General features: G+C 38.4%; 1 protein-coding gene across 5 annotated transcripts in view; it reads right to left on the bottom strand.

The window, feature by feature from the left end:
• Positions 1-12,110, bottom strand: part of ACAD9 (acyl-CoA dehydrogenase family member 9) — a 57,728-nt gene that overhangs the window by 33,227 nt on the left and 12,391 nt on the right. The window lies entirely within an intron of this gene.

Below are 12,110 nucleotides of genomic sequence, written 5' to 3'. Positions count from 1 at the left end.
CAGCTCCACCAGTGTTCAGAACCACACCCTTTCCCCAGAGTCCACAGGTTCTTGAGAACAGGTCAGTCTGTTTACCACCAACACACACAATCATCACAGCAAAACTCAACCATCACTGCGTTAGCTCTGCAACTGCACAATTTCATATGAATCAAGTAAAAGTGTTTCATCAACTGCCAACAAATTAAACTTCATCACTATTATAAATCATAAAAACAACCATAATCACGCTTATAAATTTTTATACACATATGGGTCACTAATGAGAAATATAGTTTCCCCAAATGGAGTCCAAACCCCTCATTTTTTACTTTTACAATTTTATTGACATATATAATTGGCACACAATAAACTGCACATATTTAGAATAATTTTTTGAGTTCTGACATCTGTTCACCCATGAAACCATTCCCACAATCAACAAAAGCATTTCCTTTTCCACCGAAATTTCCTCATGTCCCTCTGTGATCAATCCTTCCCTCCACCTCCATCTCCAGGCAACCACTAATCTTTTCGGCTATAGATTGGTTTGCATTTTTGAGTTTTTATATAAATGGAATCACAAGGCATTTTTTTTGATCTGGCCTAATTTAGCCTAATGATTTTGAAATTCATCCATATTGTTGCAGGTATAAATACTTCATTCCTTTTTATTGTTCAGTACCTACTGTATGGGTATAAAATTGTTTATCTATTCACCCCTTGAAGGACATTTGGTTGGTTCCTAGTTTTTGGCTCTTAGAAATAAAGATCCTGTGAACATTCATATTCAAGTTTTGGTGCAACTACATGTTTTCATTTCACTTTGGAGTGCAGTTGCTGGGCTGTATGGTAGGGTATGTTCAACTCTGAAGAAACTGCCAGGATCTGGGAAGACTTCCTTCCCGCAAGATGGAGATACAGGGACTGGATTTATCTCACTGCCTTAGAATACAGGGTATTAGATACAAGGAGGAAGAGTCATGTGTTACTAGTAGCAAAGAATCAGCCCGAGACCATGCATTCTCAACAGGGCAACATCACCCCCAAGGGGGTGAAAACGGTTCTGGAGGAAGGGGAGCAAAACAATTTTTTTTTATGTATAAAGCACAGCAACACGTATAATACATAAACAGATAATAATATAGTTGTGGCATTAAAATTTCACAGAGGGATATGATTAGGGTAAAAAGATGTCTAAAAAGGCTGTGGGGGAAGAGAGAGCAGTAAAAAAAGTTGAAAAACACTGCCCTACAGGTTTCTCTGCTCCTCCTAACAACACTTAAAAGCAAGTCTCGAATGGATCAAACTATTCCAAGTAACTTAATTGTGCCCTGGAACAAAGCTTAAGACCATACTACACACACACACACACACACACACACACCCAGCACCAATAATGTAAAATACACAATGACTGGCATCCAATAGAAAACTACCAGGCACACGAAGAAGCAGGAAAATATGAGTGATAATAAGAAGAAAAATCAATCAACTGAACATGACCTAGAAATAACAAAGATGACAGTGGACAAGGGTATTACATGAGTTATTAAAGGCGCTTCCCTGGTGGCACAGTGGTTGAGAATCCACCTGCCAATGCAGGGGACACGGGTTAGAGCCCTGGTCTGGGAAGATCCCACATGCCACGGAGCAACTAAGCCTGTGCGCCACAACTACTGAGCCTGCATGCCACAACTACTGAAGCCCACGCGCCTAGAGCCTGTGCTCCACAGCAAGAGAAGCCACCACAATGAGAAGCCCATGCACCACAACGAAGAGTAGCCCCCACTCACTGCAACTAGAGAAAGCCCACGCGCAGCAACGGAGACTCAACACAGCCAAAAATAAATAAATAAGTAAATTTATTTTAAAAAGTTATTATAGCCAAATTCCAAATGCTCAAAAATGTAGAACAAAATATGAGCATATTAAGGACAGACATGGAAAAATAAAAAGACACAAATCAAATTTCCAGAGATGAAACAATGTTTAAGATGAAAAACACTGGATCAGATTAACAGTAGACCAAATACCGGGGAAAAGAAGATTAGTGAACATGAGACATAATAATAAAAGCTATACAAAATAAAAAAGACAAGAAAACAACAACAGAGCATCAGTGAGTTGTGGGACAACCTCAAGCAAATATATATATCTATATCTTTATATATCTATATCTTTTTTATAGATGTGTATGCTTTATATATATATAAAATCTCCAAAGGAGAGCAGGGAGGAAGGAGTGTGGGAATGTGGTATGGTTGGTGATAAAACAATGTTTAAAGAAATAATGACCAACATTTACCAAAGTTGATAAACACTATGAACACACAGATCCAAGAAGTTCAAAGAACCCTGAGAAAAATGTGAAGAAAACTACACTAATATCAATTTCTCTAAAACTACTTAAAAGCAGCCAGATACGAAGAAACACACATGAAAAAAAACAAAGATAATATGGTAGCAGACGACTCATCAGAAACAATGTTAAATCAGAAGAGACTGCTAAAAGAAAAATGTTGTCAACACAGAATTCTTTTCTGATGAAACAGACTTTCCAGATACATAAAAGCTGTAGATACTCACCCCTGCAAAGCTACACCACAAGAAACGTGAAAAGAAGTCCTTCCCACAGAAGAATGATGGTACCAAGAGGAAGTCAATAAATAAAATGGTAAATTTTATTCCATGTACATTTTATGACAGAAAGAAAGAAAGAAAGAAAGGAAGGAAGGAAGGAAGGAAATAGAGTATTGTAGGGTTTATAAAGAATGTAGAAATAACATGTATGAAACAGAACATGGGCTGGGAAAGCAGATATGTAAGGTTCTTACACCATACATGAAGTGGTATAATATTAGCTGAAAGCAGATTTTGATTAGACATAGTATATGTTTACATACTATAAATTCTAAAGCAACCACTTATAAAACAAAACAGGCATAACTAATAAACCAACAAAAAAGATAAAATGGAATCATAAAAAATACTCCACTAATCCAAAAAAAGCAGGAAAAGAGGGAAAAAGATCAAAGAAAATATGGGACAAACAGCTAGATGATAACATTAAACCCAGCGATATATATATCAATAACCACATTAAAATAATCATATATCAAAAACCAATTAAAAGGCACAGAATGGGGGAGGGTGAAATGGGTAAAGGAGATCAAGTGTATGGTGACAGATGGAAACTGAAGTTTTGGTGGTATGGCGTAATATACACAGAAATAGGAATATAGTGTTGTACACAGGAAACATACAATGTTACAAACCAACATTACCTCAACAAAAAATAAATTTAAAAAAGGAGGGCTTCCCTGATAGCACAGTGGTTAAGAATCCGCCTGCCAATGCAGGGGACACGGGTTCGAGCCCTGGTCCGGGACTATCCCACATGCCGTGGAGCAACGAAGCCCATGTGCTACAACTACTGAGCCTGCGCTCTAGAGCCCACAAGCCACAACTACTGAGCCCACGTGCCACAACTACTGAAGTGCACGCGCCTAGAGCCCATGCTCCGCAACAAGAGAAGCCACCGCAATGAGAAGCCCGCATACCACAACGAAGAGTAGCCCCCGCTCACCGTAACTAGAGAAAGCCCGCACCCAGCAACGAAGACCCAACGTAGCCAAAAATAAAAAAATTAAATTTATTAAAAAAATAAAAAAGGAAAAAAGACTGTCAAATTGGATTAAAAAAACAATATTCAACTAAGCTGCCCATAAGAAATCACTTTTTCATTTTTATTTTAAACTTTTGTTTTCACATAATTTTAGATTTAAAGAAAAGTCACAAAAATAGTATAGGGTTCCCGTATACTCTTCATCCAGCTTCTCCTAACAGAAGCTAATAGAACCATGGGGAAACTATCAAAATTAAGAAATGGACATTCATACAATATTACTAAGTTACAGAATTAATTTGAATTTCATCAGTTTGTCCATTAATGCCCTATGTCTTTCCTGGGATCCAATCCAGGATCCCAACTGTATTTAGCTGTCACGTCCCCTTAACATCCTCCAGAGTGAATCCAACAATACAAAAAAGGATAATATATCACAACCAAGGGGAACTATCCTGGGAATGTAAGTGTCCTTCAGTGTTCAAAACCCAGTCGATGTAATTTACTAGGTCAACAGAATAAACAATAAAAAAACATAATCATCTCCACAGACGCAGAAAAAAACACTGGACACAATTTGATACAATTTATGATGAAAACACGACAAACTAGAAATAAAGGGAAACTTCCTTAACCTGGTACAGGGCACTCCAAAAAAATGTACAGCTAACTCCTACTTAATGGTAAAAGACAATGTTTTCTCCTTAAAATCAGGCACAAGGCAAGGAAGTTGGCTCTGACCACTCCTATTCAACATACTAGAGATGTTAGCCATTGAATTAAACAAAGAAAAGAAAAGGAAGCCAGGCTGGAAAGGAAGACATGAAACTGCCCTCATCACCAACCACGTTGTCTATGTACTAAACCCTCTGGGATCGATCAAAAAAGTTGCAAGAGCTAATAGATGAGCTTAAGAAGGCTGCAGGATACAAGGTCAATATACAAAAACCAACTGTACTCACTGAAGAGGCTACATTAAGGGAACAACTAAACCCATGAAAAAATGTTCAACATCATCGGGCAACAGGGAAATGCAAATTAAAACCACAATGAGATAACACTCCATATCTATCAGAATGGCCAAAATTTTTTAAAGTTTTTTTTAAAACAAAACCAGTGACAACACCAAATCCTGGCAAAAAAGGCACAGAAACTGGATCACATATACTGCTATTGAGAACGTAAAATGGTACAGCCAACACTTTGAAAATAATTAAACACAGAACTACCTCAGGACCCAACAACTGCACTCCTGGGCATTTATCCCAGAGAAAAGAAAACATGTTCACACAAAGCTTGTACACAAACGTACACAGAAGTTTTATTCGTAAGAGCCTCAAAACTGGAAACAACCAAGATGTAGTTCAACACCAGAATAGTCAACAAATTGTGTTAACCCGTAACATGGAAAACTACCGAACAATAAAAAAGAACAAACCACTGATACATGGCAACTTACAAGAGAATTATGCTGAGTAAAAAAGGCCAATCCCAAAGTTTATATACTGTATGGTTCCATTAATACAACATTTTTGAAATAACAAAATTATAAAAATGGAGAACAGACTAGTGGTTTCCAGAAGCTGGGGAGGAGAGGGCAAGAAGTGGCTATGTCTATAAAAGGAACGCATGAGGGATTCTTGTGATGTAACTGTTCTGTATCATGATTGTGGTGCTTGTCTCATGAATCTATATATATGACAAAATTACATAAGTACATACACAATCAGTAAACGTACAACTGGCAAAATCTGAATAAGGTTGATGTCAATTTCCTTGTTGTGATAACGTTCTGTAGTTATGCAAGACGCATTCCATAAAGCTATGCATTGGGGGAAACTGATTGGGTGAAGGGTATAACTGATCTCTGAATTATTTCTTACAACTGCATGTGAATCTACAATTATCTCAAACTAAAGTTTTTTAAAGCAAATAATGTCATCATGAAATGTTATCATATTACATACATATTAAATTTAATGGGAATAACCCTGAGGTTGAATTAAGAAATCCCCACGAAAACACCCACATCTGCTGAAGTTCAACTAAAATTGATTTTCAACAAAAACTATGACACAATGGGTGACGTTTTTCTTTTACCTTGTTTATAGTTCCTAAATCTCCTTTAAATGAGTGTGAATTTCTTTTATTAATGAAATAAAATATAGATTATGAAGAAAAATTTCAGAAATAGAAACAAGTATAAACAGAAAAAAGTGAACTTCCATACCACTGTAAAAATAATGTGTAAAAAATCAACTGTATTTCTATATACAAACAATGAACAATCAGAAATTGGAATTTTAAAAAATACCATTTACGATAATGTCAAAGAACTTTAAATACTTACAGATACATTTTACAAACCATCAAAAAAACATTAAGGATAAGTTGAGAAACCATCAGAAACTTTTGTCAAAATCTGTCCAAGGTCGGGACTTCCCTGGTGGCACAGTGGTTAAGAATCCACCTGCCAATGCAGGGGACACGGGTTTGATCCCTGGTCCGGGAAGATCCCACATGCCGCAGAGCAACTAAGCCTGTGCGCCACAACTACTGAGCCTGTGCTCTACAGCCCACGTGCCACAACTACTGAAGTCCATGTGCTGCAACTACTGAAGCCCACGTGTTCTGGGGCCTGCATGCCGCAACTACTGAGCCAGCAGGCGGCAAGTACTGAAGCCTGTGCTCTGCAACAAGTGAAACCACCACAACGAGAAGCCTACGCACTGCAACGAAGAGTAGCACCTGCTCGCTGCAACTAGAGAAAGGCTGCACACAGCAACGAAGACCCAATGCAGCCAAAAAAAAAAAAAACAACTGTCCAAGGTCTATACACTGACCATGACACACAAAATGCTGCTGAGAGAATTAAATAAGAATCAAATAAATGGTGAGATATCCCACGATCGTGGATTTGAAAATTCAGTATTGTTATAATCTCAATTCTCCCTCACACTGATTTACAGATTTATTGTAACCCCAATCATAACACACAAAGGCCTTTTTGTTGAAGCTGAAAAGCTGATTCTAAAATTTATAAGCAAATGCAAAGGACCTAGAGGAGCCAAACAACTTCAGAAAGAACAAGGCTGGAGGACTAACACTACTTGGTTTCAAGCCCATTACAAAGCTCAGTAAAGAAGGCAACACGATATTTGCATCAAAAGAGACAAATAGAGCAGAGGATGCAGAAACAGACCCTCACATAAATGATTGATTTTTTCCGTTTTTTTACATTGTGGCAAAATACACATAAAATTTACTGTCTCAGCCAGTTTTAAGTGTGCAATTCAGTAGTATTAAGTACATTCACATTACTGTGCAACCATCACCACCACCCATTCTTCAGAACTCGTTTCACCGTTCAAAACAGTTAACTCTGCCCTCATTAAACAATAACTCCCCATTCCTCCTCCCCCCCACCCCCTGGCAACCACCATTCTATTACTTTCTGTCTCTATGGATTTGACTGCTCTCAGTATCAATACTTCATACAGGTGAAATGAATCAGTATTTGTCCTTTTCTGACCAGCTTATTTCCCTTAGCGTAATGTCCTCAAGGTTCATGTTGTAGCACTGGTCCAAATTTCCCTCCTTTTAAAGGTTAAATAATATTCCATTGTATGCATATACGTTTTGTTTACCCATTTATCTGTTAACCTGGTTGTGTCTCTGGATCTAAACTGAATCTCTTGTAGTCAAGGTATAGCTGGATTACTTTTAAATCTGGCAACTTCTGACTTTTGATGGAAGAGCTTAATCTATTTACTTTTAAAGTAATTAGTGATAAGGAAAGACTTCTGTCATTTTGTTATTTATATAGCTTTTTTGTCCATCAATTTTTTTGCATTACTGTCTTTTTACTTGATTTTTTTTGCAGTGAAACATTTCAATTCCTCTCTCATTTGCTTTCATGTATATCATTTAGGTATTTTCTTTGTAGTTACCATGGGGATCACATTGAACACCTCAAAGTTATAACACTCTCATGTGAATTTACACCAGCTTAACTTCAATAACATACTAAAATTCTGTTCCTTTATAGGCTCTATATCCACCCTTTTATTGTTGTCACAAAATTACATCTTTATGCACCATGTCCAAAAACATAAATAATTGTTTCAAACGATTTTTAGTCTCTTAAATTATTACAGAGAACAAAATGTAGTTACAAAGTTACAGTGATACTAGCTTTTAGACTGATGTTTTTCTAAAAAATATATTAGACTCTTAAATCAAGTAGAAAACAAAAACTACAGTTATAAACCATTGTTACAATAATACTAGGTTTTACACCTGCCCATGTATTTACCTTCAATGAGATCTTTGTTTCTTTACATGGACTTGAGTTACTGTCTAGTGTCCTGAGCATTTCTTGTAGGGCAGAGCCAGTGGTAACAAACTTCCTCAGCTTTTATCTGGGAATGTCTTAATTTCTCCCTTACTTGTAAAGGACAGTTTGCCAGATATAGCATTCTTGGTTGAGAATTTTTTCCTTTTAGCACTTTGAATATATTGGCCCAATGCTTTCTGGCCTCCAAAGTTTCTGATGAGAAATCTACTGATGATCTTATTGAGGATCCCTTGTCTGTTGCTTCTCTCTTACAGCTCTCAAGACTCTTTTGGTCTTTGTCTTCTGACAGTGTGATTATATAACGTGTCTTGGTGTAGGTCTCTATGATTCATCCTATTTGGAGTTTGCTTAGCTTCTTGGATGTTTATATTCACGTCTTTCACGAAATTTGAGAAGTTTTCAATGTTTCTTCAAATAGTCTCTCTTCTCTTTCTGGGACTCCCACAATATGTATGCATTTAACAGTGTTCCAGGGCTTCCCTGGTGGCGCAGTGGCTGAGAATCTGCCTGCCAATGCAGGGGACACGGTCCTGGTCTGGGAAGATCCCACATGCAGTGGAGCAACTAGGTCCGTGAGCCACAACTACTGAGCCTGCGCATCTGGAGCCTGTGCTCTGCAACAAGAGAGGCCGCGACAGTGAGAGGCCCGCGCACCACGATGAAGAGTGGCCCCCGCTCACTGCAACTAGAGAAAGCCCTTGCACAGAAACGAAGACCCAACACACCCATAAATTAATTAATTAAAAAAAAAAAAAAAAACAGTGTTCCACAGGTCCCTCAGGTTCACTTTTCTTCAATCTTTTTTTTTTCCTGTTCTTCAGACTTGATTATTTCCCATTATCCTATCAGCAAGTTCACTGATTCTTCTGCCTTCTCAAATCTGTCTTTGAACCCCTGTAAGTGAACTCTTCCTTTCAGTCACTGTACTTTTCAGCTCCCAAATGTCATTTTTGTTTCTTTTTAGGTTTACTACCTCTTTATTGATATTTCCATTTTGTTCACACATTCTTCACTTCTCGCATGTCTTGCTAGTTGAGCATCTTTAAGATGGCTATGTTTAAGTCTTTGTCTAGTAGATCCTCCATCAGGTCTTTTACAGGAAGAGTTTTTTGTTGGTTCTTTTTTTTTCTTTGTATGGGTCATACTTTTCTGCTCTGCTTCTGTTGAAAACTGGACATGTGAATTAATAACGTGGTAACTTTGGAAATCAGATTTTCCCTCTTCCCAGGGTTTGCTCCTTTTTCTTTTTTGGCCGTGCTGTGTGGCATGTGGGATCTTAGTTCCCCGACCAGGGATCAAACCTGTGCCCCTGCAGTGGAAGCACAGAGTCTTAACCACTGGACCACCAAGGAAATCTCCAGGGTTTGCTCTTTTTTCCTTAATCGAACATATTTGACATATAACATTGTCTAAGTTCAAGGTGTACAACATGTTGATTTGATACATTTATATATTGCAATAGGATTGCCACCATAGCCTTAGCTAATACCTCTACTACATCACATAATTATCATTTCTTTTTGAGGCGGTAATAATTAAGATCTATTCTGTTAGCACATTTGATATTTATAGTACAGTGCTGTTGTCTATAATCACAATAATGTACATTAGATCTCCAGGACTCACTTATCTACTAGTTCCAAGTGTATACCCTTAAACACCACCTCTCCAATTCCCCCATTCCCCAGCCCCTAGTAATCACATATTCAACTGTTTTAGGAGTTCAGCTTTTTTAGATTCTACATATAAGTGATTATCACAATACTTGTCTTTCTCTGACTTATTACACTAAGCATAGTATCCTCAAGGTCCATCCACGTTGTTGCAAATGGCAGGACTTCCTTTCTCATGGATGAATAATATTCTATTTTACTTACATATATCTTGGTATCTTACATCTTCTTTATCCATTCAACAACTGGAGAACACTTAGGTTGTTTCCATACCTTGGCTATTGTGAATAATGCTGCAATAAACATGGGAGTGCATATTATCTCTTTGGGTTAGTGTTTTCATTTTTTAAAATTTATTTATTTATTTTTGGCTGCATTGGGTCTTCATTGCTGCACGCAGACTTTCTCTAGTTGTGGTGAGCGGAGGCTACTCTTCGTTGTGGTGCGTGGGCTTCTCATTGTGGTGGCTTCCCTCGTTGCAGAGTATGGGCTCTAGGCGCGTGGGCTTCAGTAGTTGCGGCACACGGGCTTCAGTAGTTGCAGGACACAGGCTCAGTAGTTGTGGTGCACGGGCTTAGCTGCTCCGCAGCATGTGGGATCTTCCCGGACCAGGGATCGAACCCGTGTCCCCTGCACTGGCAGGTGGATTCCTAACCACTGCGCCATCAGGGAAGTCCCAGTGTTTTCATTTCTTTTGGGTATATACCAAGAAGTGAATTACTGGATATGGTAGCTCAATTTTAATTTTTTAAGGAGCCTCCATACTGTTTTCCATAGTGGCTGACAAATTTACAATCCCACCAACAGTGCACAAGGGTTCCATTTTGCCACATCTTTACCAACATTTGTTACCTGTGGTCTTTTTGATGACAGTCATTCTAACAGGTGTGAGGTGTTATCTCATTGTGGTTTTGATTTGCATTTCCCTGTTTAGTGATGTTGAGCACTTTTTTCATATATCTGTTGGATATTTGTATGTCTTCTCTAGAAAAATGCCTATTTAGTTCCTCTGCCCATTTTTTAATCTTTTTTTTTGCTATTGAGTTGCATGAGTTCTTTATATATTTTGGATATTAGTCCCCTATCCAATATATGCTTTGCAAATATTTTCTCCCATTCCTTAGGATGCCTTTTCATTTTGTTGATTATTTCCTTTGCTATGCAGAAGATTTTAGGTTTCATATTCCACATGTTGATTTTTATTTTTGTTGTTTGTGCTTTTGGGTTTTGTTTTGCTTTTTAATTGTTGTAGGCTTTGTCTAATGCCGAGGATCAGCCTGAGGTGTAAACTTAAGGTCTTTTCAGGTCTTTCCTGAGCCTGTCCCTTTCCCAGGTCATGCATGGTGACTTTCTAATTTGCCGCCCATATATACGATTGCTTTAGAAGGTCCTAGTATTCCATCTGGCTCCTGAAAAAACAAAGAGGGACTTCCCTGGCAGTCCAGTAGTTAAGACTCCACCCACTCACTGCAGGGGGCACAGGTTTGATCCTTGGTTGGGGAACTAAGATCCCACATGCCACATGGCCAAAAAAAAAAAAAGGCAAAAATGAAGAGGAAAAAAGGCACTAGCCCTTTAAATCCCCTAGAAGTGACTTCCACCAGAGGGGGAGGGGCTTGCAACATTGTAAGAAGCTGCAACACCATGGCCTCTGCCTCCTTGTCTGCACCTCTGATCAGAAGCAGCAATCAGCAACCAGCACAGATCCCTAATACTTGCTGCACGGGGTCCGTTTTGCCCACTCTGGCTCCCACAAGCCGTGTACAGGCTGCTTCAGGAACAAGTGCACAGCAGCCTGCTTTGGGTCTGGGGGTGGGTAGCTGCTTCTGTGCTCAGAGCCGAAACTGAAATTAACCACATTTTTGTCCAGGCCCCCCCCACCGGCCCCCGCTCCACCACCTAGACTCCAGAGCTCCTCAACAGTTACAACAGACAGATTCTGCCAGTGCAATTGTTGTCTGGGGGGGGAGACAGATTCCTGGTGCTTGATACTCTGCCATCTTCCGGGAATCTTATGGTCAATTGATTTTTGACAAAAGTATCAAAGTCAGTTAAATAGGGAAAGGATCATCCTTTCAATAAATGTTGCTAGAACGACTGGATAGCCACATGCAAAAAAGAAATCCTCAAACTTTACCTCACATCGTGAACAAAATTACCTGGGAATGGATCATAAATCTAAATATTAACAGATAAAAATATAAACCTTCTAAAAGAAGATATAGACGAAAATCATCATGACCTTGGGTTTCGTAGATATTTTATGTACAATACAAAAAGCATGAACTACAAAAGAAAAAAACTTGTACCGAATCAACATTAAAAACTTTTGCTCTTTGAGACACTGTTAAGAAAATGAAAAGTCAAGCCACAGACCAGGAGAAAATTTTTGTAAAACATACACCAATTAAAAGTCTTAAATCCCAGTTTCTAAAAAATGCATAAAATATTTGAAAGACACTTCACCAAAAAA

The sequence above is a fragment of the Balaenoptera musculus genome, chromosome 11 (genome assembly GCF_009873245.2).
Source record: "Balaenoptera musculus isolate JJ_BM4_2016_0621 chromosome 11, mBalMus1.pri.v3, whole genome shotgun sequence".
Taxonomy (NCBI): Eukaryota; Metazoa; Chordata; class Mammalia; order Artiodactyla; family Balaenopteridae; genus Balaenoptera; species Balaenoptera musculus.
The sequence above is the reverse complement of the archived record's forward strand: the minus strand, read 5'-3'. Positions and strand labels throughout refer to the sequence as shown.